We start from the raw sequence: 6,151 nt of genomic DNA on the forward strand, positions 1-6,151 counted from the left end.
GTACAAGAGAGGTAGGTTACATACTTAGTTCAGTCCGTAACCAACAGGTTTTGGTTTGACTTTACAAAGCCAATTAATGGATTGTGATTCTCTTTTTGCATTAAAACTTCTCTTTGTCTTTTGCTTTTGGCTAGAAAGCTGGAGGTGTGTATCACATTTAGTTTTCCATAGTTCAGTGGCTTCAAGATGAGACAGCTATGTAATTCAGTCTGCATGGTTTACCTTGCATTGTTCTGATGTCATATTGCCTAAATGCAGCAGTTCTGCAAGGAGGATGTCCCAAATTCATATCAGTCTTGTGCTCCAAAACTTTCCTTGCACTGCTGGAGTTAAGAAAAAAATATTGTAGACTATTCTGAGACTTCCTTATGTAAGTAAACCTTATATGCCTTTCGCGTTTTATCTACCTTTTTGGATTTGTATTCCATAGGATCCATATGGGTTTGTATTCCATAGGATCTCACAGGTTGTTTCTGGTAGAGCTCCTTAACATTTAAGATTGAGTGTTTTGACTCAGAGCATGATTTCCAGTGGTTGCAATTCTCAGAAATATATCTGAACATCTAAGTCATGGTTATGATATTTCTAAATGAAGTTGAGCTAAGGTGTAACAATTCCCATGAAAACAACATAAAACAATTGTGAGTATAGACAGTGCCTTGACACTGCTCATCCCTATTTTCTCTAGGTGGACTGAGGATTATCAGATATGACTTGTAGGATGCCAAGAATAATTCCAAAAATTGTATTAGAAAGGCCTTGCTCCCATTTTTGCCCTTTAGAAAAGGTCATTGGTCTCATGATGACCTAGAAATCATTAAAACTATGATATTGAGCAAAAATCCCTTTAAAATGCACCCTAACTTGCATTATTTTAAGTGTATGGATATGAAGTGGCATAGGTAAAGCATGGCTAGGCTTGACCACATCTGGCTAAAATGAATCTTCTTCTCTGATTTACAGCTTATTAATTCTCAACATCACAAGTTGTGTAGAGGCTATTAATTTAGCTTTCAAAAAAACTTTTGTGTTTCTATAATGCTTTTAAAGTCTTCTTTAGCCACTTCATTACAATACACTTGCCCCCTCATTTTTTTTCCAAATTATTATTTTTTTCTCAGATGGTATGCTTGCTTAAATTCACAAGAAAAATGTGTGATTTGGCCTTATTGATGTTTGAAAAGCATATACTCATAATGGGAAAAGGGAATAGAGGAGGAAGGGAGGATATTGCCACTTTTCTTTCCTTCCCCATTACCATCTTAAGTCTTTGTGATTAAGGGACAGCTAATTTACCAACCTTAATAATCTATAATGGGCTATTAATTGTATGTTGATTACATCATTTGTAACGTCCCACGGTATTGTTCTAGCTTTCCTTGCTTTCAGATTTTAGCAGCAAGAATTTATCTGGAAATTCTTTCTTTAGCTTTTTTCCAATTCTGTTTAGTTAATATCCCTAGATGAACGTGAAGTTAATTGTCTCCTTCCCCTTCATTCTCAGGAACTTCACTTTATTTAGCATGTGGGCTCAAAAAGAATAAAAATTGTTCCATTTTCTATCACCTTCCAACACTGCAGTTTTTCTCTTTCTTCTGAAAACAGAAAGAAATGAAGGCAGTAGCTACTAAGTAGTTGCTTCTTTGTTTTCTCTTGGAACGTATATATTTTATTTATGGAAAGTAGTATTTATAAAGACTGAAAAGGTAACACAATACTAGATATGCTTTGTTTGCCTAAACCTTAGGAGATGATGGCTTTGTTTGCCTAAACCTTAGGAGATGATGGCCATTTCTTATCAATAGAAATTACTGTTAAAAATAGTAGTCTTCTTGTTGCAGCCTGGCTTGTTAATAATTGCAAGCTTCATATGTTGTTTTTATTTATTTATTTAATTGTAAGTTTAGTAATATCCAGAGAAAGATTTCTGTCAGCTTCCATGGGGGACTACTACCTCCATATTTATAGGTGTCTAATATTTAATTTTATTTCTGATTTTTCCCCTTTTACTTCCCCCAACTGAGCTAAAGTGGAACAATTCCAGTTTATTCTCTCTTTGGACAGCTTCAGTGCTGCCTTTCTGAGCAGACTAATGCAGATGTTTTTACCTTCTCCTTTCCTAAATACACTATGTTATCATCAAGTTAATTCATTGGGGGCTTTTTCAGTACAGCTTTCTGTACTATGTGTGAAAGATGTCTTGCCTGTGGTAGTTGTGTTGTTATATTTTTTAGATTATCATGGCAAAGCTACAAAAGAACTGTTAGGAAAATCAAAATGTTGCTACAACATGATGATTTATAGAAAGACAACCAATGATGTTGTTCTTTTTTTTTTTTATATGAAAATTCATTTGATCTGCATCGACAATGTGTATGGATGAAAAGGAAGTACTTTGTACATTACTGAAAGTAAGTTCCGTGTAGTATACATGTATATTATTGCCTGCTGTGCCCATCAAATTAAATTAGCACTTAGTGATCTGGTGAAAAATGTTGCCTGGATCAATTGTTTTGGGGATGGCCACAGGAAAACTGATGTGTATTCTGTACAACACCCAGAAATCAATGAGACGTAGCTGACTGTGCACATGCGTTATCATCAGAGCATCTGACATTCAGATCCGTGTTTAGTGTGCAGTGAGGAGTCAGCACTTACAGGACAATAACAGTCATTTTTAGCCAAGACTAGTTGTTTGCATACCTGCTTCAGCCATGCAAGCAGATCAGCTGCTGAGCAATAAGTGTTCTTTCAAAACACACACCATCTAGTAATTACTAGTTTGTGACAGAGGTATCACATGAATTTTGTCAGAGAGCTTATTCTCAGAAGTAACTTTGGGTGTACCCCATGCTCTAAAACAGTCTTGAAACTTCTCAGGAAAGAGAAAGAACTGAAGTGACAAGATGAGACAAAATTTACAGAGTTTGAAAATCCAAAGTGGAATATATTTTTAGCTTCAATGAAACTGTGTGCAGACATCTTATTTAACCTTCCAGCCTCAAATGGTAGAATGATGTACCAAACCTGGAAGAAAAAAAAATCAATTTTTTCCTACACGTATCAAATGTTCATGCCCTGCTTTTTAAGAAAGAGCAAGGTATTTGCTGTTATTTAGATGAAAATAAAACCACATTTCAGAAATAAGAGCTACTCTTAATTAAAAATTATTCTGAGAATTTCTTAATTTTATTGGATGGGTCATCTTCCTAAAAACTACATCCTATAAGCTGCTGAAATGGTAAGTTTCTCTCCTTGCAACAGGGAAGTTAGTCTTGTGAGTATAGTTTCCTTATCAAGCTTTTGTATTGAGAATTTGTCTTAATAGTAACACAGTTGTACAATGAACTTTGAGTGGTAACCGTGCAAAAAAAAATCTACGTTACTGGAAATCTGGAAATGAAACATCTGAAGCAGGTAGGTGTATTTGATATGTTTTTAAAAGTTTAAGGGAGTTATTGTGGCTAGGATTGCTCAGAGGTATAACATCTTATTAACCAACTAAATACATGAGGGCAACTGGTAACAGGTACACAAGGCATTCCTCAGCTCTCCTTTTTCACTGATGAGGGGAATACTTTATCACCCAATTGATTATGACTGAATGATGAGACTGAGCATTGAGCAATTGTAAAAGGTAACAAAGATTATTAGACCACTTTAACCAAACTCCATTTGCAAAAAAATCAATTCTGTCATGAGAAAAATATTTGTCACTTTTCATGTTGATGAAGGATTGATGCTTAATATCAGAGAAAGTATCCAGCCCCTGGCTAGCTCTCAGAAAATGTGCTGCATTTGCTTAAGCTGTTGTGCCATTATAATATTGCATGTAAACAGAAACAAATTATGCACATTAATTTTGTAGAGGTGAGAAATTATAACGTGGGGTGATGACTACTTTGCTAATGTGTATCTATCCATTAGTTCCATCAGAACATACAAGTAATAGCAGCAGGTAAAAAGATCATGTACCTAAAATCCCGGACAGTTAAGCCAGACCTTCCATCTCTGTTTCTAAGCTTGTTCCAGGATCTACTCTATGAAAACTCTCTCTTCAATTATAAAATCTTTGGATAAGTACCATAGACTTACTCTGTATAGATTTCAGTGTTTTCTCTAGTGTTACTAAAGGTTAAAATATACTTCTTGCACAATGATTGAAAAATGAGTTAATTATGGAAGTTTGATTCATCACAGTGTTTTGAAACCACTTGTTCTTGACTAAATGAGTACTAAAGTGTTATCAAATCAGAATTATCTACCCCCTCTGCACTGTAGAGTGACCAAACAGTAGAGATAATGCAGAACCCTGCCCTGTGCTTTTGTTCATTCACTTGTAAAATAACCAGAAAAGAGTAATCATCTCTTTTCAGTTTGAAGGGCTCTCTTTAAAACAAACAAAACCTCTTAGGCAGAAAATACAGCACATTTCCCTTCTCTTTCAGCATCTGGGTTGAACAAGATACATTTTCCTCACAGTTATACCCAGAAATTCCTTTCTGGAAATATGTTACAAGGCAGCAGCAGAGAGGCATGAGGCTGGCCCACCTTTTTCCCTTCAAAACCTTTCTGATGTACCTTTTAACCTCACGAGCTGCACACACGAAGCACCCTGGCTTGCTCCACCTGGCCTGGGTCCTCCCAGCTTTCCTCCCCTTTCTCCAAGCAAGCGGAAAAGGCAGGGTGGAGGGGGAAAGACAAGAGCCTTTCCTCTGCTGGCTTGCCACTGCTCTGTGTAGCATGCCTCTGGCTCTTGCCTTAGTTTAGTTTCCCTGTGTACCACCTCGTGTTCTCCCACAAAACCCTGTGATGACTCGGGTATTGAAATTTGCATCAACTGTGGTAAACCAAGTGTTTTTTTTTTGTTATTGCCAGGGCTGGGGTAAAGAACTTAAGGGATGTATGTATATGTAAAGACAACACCAAAGAGAAGAAACAGAGAGCCAAGCAGTGGACAGTTTAAAAAAAAAAAAAAAAAAAGCCAGATGTAACTGCAGTAAGAAGCTTTTTGTGGTTCTCCTAAGGGAGAACTGCAGACATACTCCACAACTTTAATAGTGTTTTTGTACTGTGGGCAAGTTAGTGTATTTAATCATGAAATGCTTTATAGCCCTGTGTGTATAGTATATTTGAACTGCAAAGCACTGTTATACTTGGCCATAATATAAAAGTAAATTCTAACTTTTTCAATCTAGTCAAACAGATTGAGCTATTATATTAGCCATTATGGCCCCCAGCAGAGGTGTAGGAATCTCATTAGGAATGTAAATGTCAGGTAGGACACTTAAGAACCTCATTATGGGGAAGAATCCAAGTATCAAAAGTGACATAAATTGCTGGCCAACTTGAATATTGCAGAAGAGGAATCTTGCAGAGCACTGTAATGTGGTTTAATTGGAATAACAATTACTACCAGCTTTATCTTGAAATAATGAAGATTAAATGTATAGGTAACTAGACTTGTGCTTAAAATGACTGACTAAAAAGAAAATAATGTAGAGGTAATAATTCTCTGTAAATATTGAATAAAACTCTTAGGGCAATGAGAAGTATTTTGTAGGAGTTTTGTGTAATTTAATACAACAATTGATAGGAATGTTACAGACTGGTGTATGGTAAAAAGTGTCTATTTCAGATCTGATATTCAGGCTTACTCAATACAAACTGGCTTCTTAATAAAAACCTAGCTATTGATTTTGTTGCCCTAAGGGTTTGATTGTCTAACACTTCCTTTGCCTTGTTTTCTGGTGGAAAAGCCAGCCTCTGAGTGGGTCTGTAGCGCACAAGGAGCAGCACTTTGATATACCTGGTAAGAGGGTAAACCCTTGTAAATGTACCAGGACCACCACATATCTTTAAGTGACTGCAACGCTGAACTGGAAGAAACGCAGTGGTAATGTTCGAAGTACATGCTTGTGACCCGCAGCTGTAGTCAAAAAGCTGGTATGGTTGGCAGAGAGGCAGGTAACAATAGGAATTCACAGTGGAGCTGAGGAGAATGCAAACCGTTTTGACTGCTCTTTGCTTTTCACTTATGTCATTGTTCTGTATTTCTCAACTGTCACACTTTTCCCCTTTATCAAGGAAACTTTGGAGGACACAGTAGGATTGGCTGTTTTGACATAAATAAAATTAAACTGTCCTTCTT

This window comes from Anas platyrhynchos, chromosome 1, assembly GCF_047663525.1.
Source record: "Anas platyrhynchos isolate ZD024472 breed Pekin duck chromosome 1, IASCAAS_PekinDuck_T2T, whole genome shotgun sequence".
NCBI lineage: Eukaryota > Metazoa > Chordata > Aves > Anseriformes > Anatidae > Anas > Anas platyrhynchos.